Genomic DNA, 9,790 nt, shown 5'->3' with positions numbered 1-9,790 from the left:
CACATCCAGCTCTGTGCCAGATGCCATCTTTCTGGGTAGGAGTTTTTTCCTGGTAACCAAGTCCAATATACAGTAAGAGAGGCAAACTTTGTTAATGCTGGTATCAATTTATTATCTAGAATGAAAATAAGAAACTTGAAAAGTCCTTATTTTCTTCAAGGTACATGCCAGAGACTGTAAATATAAATTGATAAATGAAAGTAGACAACAACCATAAGTTACTACAGAAGCTGATATGTATTACAAATGTTACTGCCTAAATTCATCTATTACAGCATCACTCTTTGCAAAATCAAAGAAATCTACATTGCAAGATAAAATAAAAATGGTGTTGTTAGAGCTAAAAATGTGTTTTCTCTTTCTAAATAACCTACAAATAAATAAAAAATAATATTAAACAAAGCATGACAACCAATATAAGAAATAGTGCATAACGAAAGAACAAAATCTAAAGTTCAGAGATGTGGGGTGGATATAGAAAGGAAACTCTCACAACAATTGCAAAGAAGTTTTCTGACACATTTTAGCATTCAATAGTAAGATGTACTCTATGTACTATAATGCTAGCAATACATTGCTTTACCATCAATACAGAAAGTAAAATTAGTAAATTTTCCTGATATGGATTCACTGTTTTGCTTTGCCTGAAAATGTGGGCAATCTTCTCTTACACAATCCTGAGCATAACTCCTCCTTCTGACCTTTCACAAAAATTCATATTAATGCACAGTATGTGGAAGATCTGATAATACGGTTAGCAAGTAGTCATGAAAATCTAGACGTGTAAATTATGCATAATGGGGATGATTCAGCAAGCCGTGAGCAAAGCAAAATAAGCAAGTAACTTTGCACCTTGGCAAAACCATGTTTCACAGTATGTGGCAGGGAAGTAACTAGGGGTGTGCAAGCATTGCTGTCACACAGAGTGCAGGGCCGTGTCACTGCCCCTTCTGGTAAGCAGGATGACTGGAATGGGATCCTGAATCCAGTATCACTGCTGCAATGCCATCCTTTGGACGCTCCAGTCATACACCCTGAAATCTGTATAGCCACTTTGACTGCCTTTGCTAGGGTTGCAGCTAGGAGCCACCAAGTACTGCTGGATTTTATGTAGCTAGGTCCCGTCAAGTACAGTACTGCTAGATTTTGTGTGAGTGGGATAGTATGGACAAACAAAAAACACTTCGTTTAGCAGGATTGTCCAAAACGGGTGTGATACGCTTTACAGGAGTTTGAGATGCCGGCGGGCAGAAGACCTACTGCGGCATTCCGATGTAGACAATCCTAACAGGGGTTAGGTAAGTATACTTACCCTCTCCCAATACCCAAAACTCTATCTTCCCTGCACCCTAACACTAGCCATCCTTGGGGTGTCTAAATCTAGCACACATATACACATACCCCCCCAACCCCCTCCTGTGCAGGCTAAAGTTATCAATGGACCATATATGTACAATTGGGATGCAGGGTGTCTGGATTCTGGCATCTGTAGTTTGGCTTTGTGTTGGGATTCCTGCACCGGTATTCCAGTGCCGGGATTCTGACTGCCAGCATCCTGACTGCATCCCGGCCAAAATATACCTCATTTGTTCCAGGCACAAACAATGTTGTGAACAGTTCATCTGTTGACCTTACATATATACATACTTGTGTGGAAATATACTAAAGTACCGAATCGATTCAAGTTTTTTTTTTTTAAGTGGCAACTCAGGAATTTACTAAACACAAATCTCAGCAGTGTTGGGGATATATGTTTTGAGATACACTGCCAACCACAGAAATACGCATCAATAGACCATCGGTCAAACGCGGCTGTTATTTTATACAGCTTGGTAATTTACTACGAATTTGTATTCTCAATCACTGCCGACAGTAGCCAAACACTGCCAAGAAAGCATGGAATTCGTACAGAAATAGAAATAGAACTGCTTTTGGCTGGCCTGTTTGGTGAATCATGCACAGATCCATATTTTTGGAACCAGGACCAACCCAAGAGCCCGGTGCTGGTTGTATAAATATTGGGGACCCCTACTCATTTTTCCCCTGCAATTTTAATAATCAGGACCAGCTCAAAGAAGCTTGCATGGATCTCATTGATCCGGCCAGGGTTCATTGTGTTAATTCCGGCAGTGTTTTACTATTCTCTCCCGTAAAACACTGCCGGCAATACGAATTACACCAACATCGGTGAACTCGAATTGAAAAAAATGGTAGTTTAGTAAATTACTGTGTTTTTTTAGCGAACTTGCAATCTCACACTGTTGATGTCAGCCAAGATTGATCTCGGCTGAAATCGGCAGAAATACGAATGTTAGTAAATATACTTCTTAGAATCTACCTTTCCTCTTTGAACCACAAGCTTTGGCTTATGATGATCTTTGTTAAAGCAATGGAAAAAAATGCAAACTGGATTCATATACAATACTTGAGAAATAAGTTTCCCTCATAGTTTCCTACCCTCCCTCATTCTGCAGGAGACTCTCTGAAATAACAGCAATCTCCCTGGCTCCCTGAAAAGACCAGCAATCTCCCTGATTGCACCTTACCCACATTATATAGCTGTTACATTCTTGGGGTGGTGGTGGGGAAGAACTCAGAGATATACATTCAAAGGGGATCATCAGTGCCATTTCTCTGCATTGGTTGTAATGTACAATGATCCCTATGGCTATATGCATTTTAAATAAGTTTTCTCCTGGTCACTTACAGTACATGGTACCTCCTGTAAAACACAATAAACAAACATATCCTGAAAAAGTGTCTTTTCTTCAACAAGTAGATCTTGCTAACTTTGGGGCTCATTTATATTTGGATGTAAGTAATTTTTGGACATGCCTCTCAGATGTAGCAGTACACATCCGCACTGATAGGAGTTATTTTCACAATCTACCTTAAACATTTTTCCAAAGTAGGCAAGTATGGTTTCCCTGCATCAGTGATGCCAGGACTAAAGAAGATATTTTTGTAGGACTTCAGAATTGTTAAGAGATGGGAAATTTGATTAAGTTTTGAAAGAAAGCTGAAAAGCTGCAAGGCAGAGTTTCAAAAGTGTTTGCACTTTTTTAGTAGTAAACTATCTAAAACAGTGTCTGACCTTCTAACATCTTACAAAGCAATTGTGTGTAATATGTCAATAAAAAAAAGAATTTATCACAGATATTTAATTCAATGACCCACAAAAAGAAGCATTACATTATTTTCAGACATTGCAGATCTCTTACTCTAGATATGGGTGGTGGTGCAAAATGAGACAGTATGATATCATTTGACCTTGTAGTGGACTACTATTACTGTCTAATTAAGCATTTTATTTACATACAGTAGATACAACAATACAATTTTCAAGTTTCAGATAATCCTGCAGAAGTGCTTCCTTGGCTGCTTGCACTGGTCAGTGGGATATCTAACATTAGCAATAAATAGCAATTTTAAACGGGATGCTATTAGTTATTAGTTCTCCAATTTTATGTTGTTTCATGGAAAAATATCTCTATAAATGAGAGGATCTCAAACATTTCATTCACAAAACAATTCAAGAGTTCTACATTCTTTGACTCAGGTGCTAATTTTTATACCTGTTGAAATAATGATTCAACCAGAATAGCAGTCTTTTAATTATACTTTTTTTCCTGTTAAGGAATGTACAGCTGCTCTTGGAAGTCTTCGCCTCACTTGTTCTGTAATGCACAGATGTAACCAACATCATTCCAAAATTAAATACGGTAACTTTCTCTTGAACCACATACAGATGCAGCCAACTTTATCCTAGACGAATCTATTTGATCTTGGTCCATCATACTCTACATCATCTTAGGAAAGCAGCCAAGAAAAGTTTTCAGAGTTAATTAATTATTTTAGTCTTCGCAAGTCCCTAACTAAAGAGAAATGAAGCATGTAGATTTGTTGAGAATTGCACAGGTGACAAGCAGAGGCACCTACAACGGTACTCAGGTTCTGTTGTAAGGGAGAAGAGCAAATCCAGAGCCATGCTAGGTAGAACAAATACAAAGTTTAACAAAAGAGTCATGGATAGAGTCACAAAACAGAAAATGTCTATCAAACTCAAAATTACAGTATATTGAAACCAAAAGACAACCTGTAATAAGAAAGAGTTGCAACTAAAGAGAGATAAGTAAATTGAAAAGTTTAATAAGAAAAACATTTGACTAAACTTGTTTGACTACTGTAGGCCAGCCGTAATCTTGGAAACGTTATGGAAAAAAATGTATACAAAGTGCAAAATCATATGAGGACTGTTAGATATTGGAATCTGGCTATGTCAGATTCACATTGCTGTGCATTACTTTTTTATACTTGCAGTACCATGTTTCACCCCTGTTTTGTTGTTCAGTGCTATTGTGCAGCTTGCTGCAAAAGTGTGTTGCTTTATGTTCATTTGCAGTCAAGTAAAGTTGAAGGCAGCATGCTGATCTCAGCTCCTGGGGGTATATTTACTAAGCTCCCGATTTTGACCGAGATGGTGTTTTTTCTTCAAAGTGTCATCTCGGTCATTTACTAAACACAAATCTCGGCAGTGATGAGGGCATTCGTATTTTTTTTGAAGTCAATGAAAAAAAAATACGAATGAATACACCATCGGTCAAATACGCCTGTTATTTGATTGAACTCGGTAATTTACCAAGAATTCGTATTTGTATTTTTCACCGTGAAAGGTCCATTATGTTCGTGTTCAAGATAGAATCGTAAAAAAATACGACGAAAAAATAGACCTGCTTTTGAAAAGCGTGTTTACATGTGTTGCACCCTCACCAAAAATTCCACATATAATTGTGATACTTTAAAAGGTCAATAAGTACTAGATTAACATCTCACCCTCAGAAATGGTAGAAATAACGATTATCCACAACATTTTTATGTTTAAACCACAAATATGTTTATTAAAGTGTGAAAGTGTGTACATTGCAAACGTCAACAGACAGTGTTAACCCCACTTATGCATCTGCCATCTGCAGAGGCTGGCTTTATTTTTTTCATGTAGCCTTGGAGGCTTCAGAGGTGGGGCCAGGGACATGAGGTCTTGATCTGCTTGACCTCCTTATTGGGGAGGTCACTGGGGTATTTATTGGAGTTGTAGTTTCTGAGCTAGTGCTTGCTTGTTGGGAGTGTAAAACACTTATGTTGTGGCTTAAGTTAGTGAGTGTAGCATTTAATTGGTTATTGGAGGCCGTGTTATTGTCTACAAGTCTACCCAGACTTTCTGTAAGGCTATTGTTCCTTTCAAGGAGATGCAGGTAGTTTTGGTGTTGCCTCATTTTTTCATCCAGAATTCGCTGTAAAGTGGTCATCATGGTGCTGTTTTCTGCCCGCATTTGCTCCAGACAAGTCACCACACGACTGGTTTTCAAATGTTCTCTGCTGAGATTTCGACTTATGCGTGGTATGTAATGTGGCAGACTTGCCAGCAGCTGATTTTATCTTTGGAGACACTCTGAATTGAGCCTCTGGTGGTTTGCCCAGTTGGCCCAAAATGTCTGCTCTTCAGTTTGAGCCAGTGGTGTACTTGGGCTCATTATTGGTTGCGGACTTGTTTGTTGTGGAGGCGGGGCCACAGGTACCGTGCTAGGTTGCGTTGTCTGTAATGGGCTGAGATCCAGAACAAACGTGGCATCAGTTTGCAGTGTCTGCTGGTCCGTGGGCATGCTGTCATCATCTGTGTGTGGTATAAGAATACAACATTGTAGTAATATGCAACATGTATTTTATACTTCTTTCATATTGCATTGCATTTATTATTCTGTTTGTCAAAAAATAACACACATATGTTTGTAACAAAAGCCACAACAAATATTTTTCTTAACGGAAGACCCTATTTTGTTTTAGGTTCGTGGTTTTGCTTGATTTAAAAACATTAGACAATCAGGAATAGACAAAAAAACAATCATGTACATACCCTGTTGAAGTAAGATGAGGCAGAAAACACAACATGAATGGCATAGTAGACCAACATTTTTTTCTTTTTTGTAAGGTCGCAGGAGCAGGGACTTCTTTCCTCATGTTCCTTTTCTTTAATTATTTTCACTATCTTATACTCAATACTCCCTTTGATGACACCTAACACCGGCTTTTCTAAAACTGTCCTATTTTGTACTGTAGTATAACTGTGCTTTTCAAGGTTTGCAGATTTAATTATGTACTGTGTTATGGGCGCTGCGGATCCCTTGTGCCATCATATAAATCAAGGAAAATATGAATAATAAGATTAAAACCCAATAAGCAATGATCCTCATGTGCTGAAGCTTGCCCAGGAGATTATGGTGTGCACTTTAATAAGCATTATATTACTGTAAACCTCAAGTGTGCACTCATGTAGTTTGGTTGCTTTAGTGAGGAGGTGTTCAGCCCTTTACATTAATGTTTGTTTTATTAGAATAAAAAAATATACTGACGCTGCATTACTGTGTGTTTGTTTCGTTGACATAATTATCAGAAGTACACTGTGTTTGTAAGTGTTCAGATGTGTTATTTTATGGACTCACCAGCCAGATGAGGGGATTCTGCTTCCCGTGGTGGGGAAGGTGCTAGTAAATCTGATGGTGGCCTTGAGGACACAGTAGAGATGCGTCTGTGAGGGGGAGATGCAGATGTGGCCCTCGGGAGATCTGGCCATGGTCTTTTCAACGCCACGTGTTTGCGGCTGGATGTTGGTTGTCCTGTGCGCATTTGCGGACTAAGGTGTGGCCTGGATGGGACTATGGAAAAACGCAATACATTAGTGTATTTTCAAAAATATATTTTGGCAAAAAAACCCCATAAAGGATACTTTACCTGTAGTAGCAGCAGCATCCTCCTGTGCAACATTTGTCCTGCTACTACGGGCTGCTCTTCTTTGTGACACTGAAAAATATTTAGCATTATGGTATGTATTTTTGCCAAAACATTTACAACATGATAATCAACATTAGCCATGTAGCCATTAGGAAAATCAAAACCATACCTGTGTTTTGAAAATTGATATTAAAAATAGTCCTCCATATATTGTCGTCAGCAAGTACAGATATAATATACATCTAAAAATACAACAACATGACCACACCTGCTTACTTTACCAAAAAACCTATGCTTACTACAACATAGATGTTTGCCACAAACAAGGAATGTGCAGTAAAACACTACATAACAAATGCTATATTCAAATACCACATATGCTTACAACTTATACATACAGTAGAACTTACAAAACTCAGCTGCAGCAAATATAACATCTGATACTGAAATACCAATCCATGCTAAGCACATTCAACATAAATGGCTAAAGGTAATGGTTACAACTAGGAACTAGTGATGTGCACCGGACATTTTTCGGGTTGTGTTTTGGTTTTGGATTCGGTTCCGCGGCCGTGTTTTGGATTCGGACGCGTTTTTGCAAAACCTCACCGAAATTTTTTTGTCGGATTCGGGTGTGTTTTGGATTCGGGTGTTTTTTTCAAAAAACCCTAAAAAACAGCTTAAATCATAGAATTTAAGGGTCATTTAACCTCAATTACCATAATTTCCACTCATTTCCAGTCTATTCTGAACACTGAACACCTCACAATATTATTTTTAGTCCTACAATTTGCACCGAGGTCACTGGATGGCTAAGCTAAGCGACACAAGTGGCCGACACAAACACCTGGCCCATCTAGGAGTGGCACTGCAGTGTCAGGAAGGATGGCACTTCAAAAAAATTGTCCCCAAACAGCACATGATGCAAAGAAAAAAAGAGGCGCACCAAGGTGGCTGTTTGACTAAGCTAAGCGACACAAGTGGCCGACACAAACACCTGGCCCATCTAGGAGTGGCACTGCAGTGTCAATCAAGACAGGATGGCACTTCCAAAAAATTGTCCCCAAACAGCACATGATGCAAAGAAAAATGAAAGAAAAAAGAGGTGCAAGATGGAATTGTCCTTGGGCCCTCCCACCCACCCTTATGTTGTATAAACAGGACATGCACACTTTAACGAACCCATCATTTCAGCGACAGGGTCTGCCACACGACTGTGACTGAAATGACTGGTTGGTTTGGGCCCCCACCAAAAAAGAAGCAATCAATCTCTCCTTGCACAAACTGGCTCTACAGAGGCAAGATGTCCACCTCATCATCATCCTCCGATTCCTCACCCCTTTCACTGTGTACATCCCCCTCCTCACAGATTATTAATTCGTCCCCACTGGAATCCACCATCTCAGGTCCCCGTGTACTTTCTGGAGGCAATTGCTGCTGGTGAATGTCTCCACGGAGGAATTGATTATAATTCATTTTGATGAACATCATCTTCTCCACATTTTCTTGAAGTTTCCTCGTACGCCGATTGCTGACAAGGTGAGCGGCTGCACTAAACACTCTTTTCGGAGTACACACTGGAGGTAGGGCAACTTAGGTAAAATAAAGCCAGTTTGTGCAAGGGCCTCCAAATTGCCTCTTTTTCCTGCCAGTATACGTACGGACTGTCTGACGTGCCTACTTGGATGCGGTCACTCATATAATCCTCCACCATTCTTTCCATGGTGAGAGAATCATATGCAGTGACAGTAGACAACATGTCAGTAATCATTGGCAGGTCCTTCAGTCCGGACCAGATGTCAGCAGTGGCACTCGCTCCAGACTGCCCTGCATCACTGCTAGCGGGTGGGCTAGGAATTCTTAGCCTTTTCCTCGCACCCCCAGTTGCGGGAGAATGTGAAGGAGGAGATGTTGACGGGTCACGTTCCGCTTGACTTGACAATTTTCTCACCAGCAGGTCTTTGAATCTCTGCAGACTTGTGTCTGCCGGAAAGAGAGATACAACGTAGGTTTTAAATCTAGGATCGAGCACGGTGGCCAAAATGTAGTGCTCTGATTTCAACAGATTGACCACCCGTGAATCCTGGTTAAGCGAATTAAGGGCTCCATCCACAAGTCCCACATGCCTAGCGGAATCGCTCTGTTTTAGCTCCTCCTTCAATGTCTCCAGCTTCTTCTGCAAAAGCCTGATGAGGGGAATGACCTGACTCAGGCTGGCAGTGTCTGAACTGACTTCACGTGTGGCAAGTTCAAAGGGTTGCAGAACCTTGCACAACGTTGAAATCATTCTCCACTGCGCTTGAGTCAGGTGCATTCCCCCTCCTTTGCCTATATCGTGGGCAGATGTATAGGCTTGAATGGCCTTTTGCTGCTCCTCCATCCTCTGAAGCATATAGAGGGTTGAATTCCACCTCGTTACCACCTCTTGCTTCAGATGATGGCAGGGCAGGTTCAGGAATGTTTGGTGGTGCTCCAGTCTTCTGTACGCGGTGCCTGAATGCCGAAAGTGGCCCGCAATTCTTCGGGCCACTGACAGCATCTCTTGCACGCCCCTGTCGTTTTTTAAATAATTCTGCACCACCAAATTCAATGTATGTGCAAAACATGGGACGTGCTGGAATTTGCCCAGATGTAATGCACGCACAATATTGCTGGCGTTGTCCGATGTCACAAATCCCCAGGAGAGTCCAATTGGGGTAAGCCATTCTGCGATGATCTTCCTCAGTTGCCGTAAGAGGTTGTCAGCTGTGTGCATATTCTGGAAAGTGGTGATACAAAGCGTAGCCTGCCTAGGAACGAGTTGGCGTTTGCGAGATGCTGCTACTGGTGCCGCCGCTGCTGTTCTTGCTGCGGGAGGCAATACATCTACCCAGTGGGCTGTCACAGTCATATAGTCTTGAGTCTGCCCTGCTCCACTTGTCCACATGTCCGTGGTTAAGTGGACATTGGGCACAACTGCATTTTTTAGGACACTGGTGAGCCTTTTTCTGAGGTCTGTGTACAT

General features: G+C 40.8%; 1 long non-coding RNA gene across 1 annotated transcript; it reads right to left on the bottom strand.

The window, feature by feature from the left end:
* Window positions 1-5,625: 5,625 nt before the first annotated feature.
* LOC134965464 (uncharacterized) lies at window positions 5,626-6,943 on the bottom strand. Its single transcript, XR_010188378.1, has 3 exons — window positions 6,787-6,943; window positions 6,498-6,710; window positions 5,626-5,671 (listed from the first exon to the last, which is right to left on the bottom strand). It is a non-coding gene; the product is annotated as an uncharacterized LOC134965464 (long non-coding RNA).
* Window positions 6,944-9,790: the final 2,847 nt, after the last annotated feature.

This window comes from Pseudophryne corroboree, chromosome 10 (genome assembly GCF_028390025.1).
Source record: "Pseudophryne corroboree isolate aPseCor3 chromosome 10, aPseCor3.hap2, whole genome shotgun sequence".
In the NCBI taxonomy this organism is placed as follows: domain Eukaryota; kingdom Metazoa; phylum Chordata; class Amphibia; order Anura; family Myobatrachidae; genus Pseudophryne; species Pseudophryne corroboree.
This window is presented reverse-complemented; position numbering and strand designations above follow the sequence as displayed.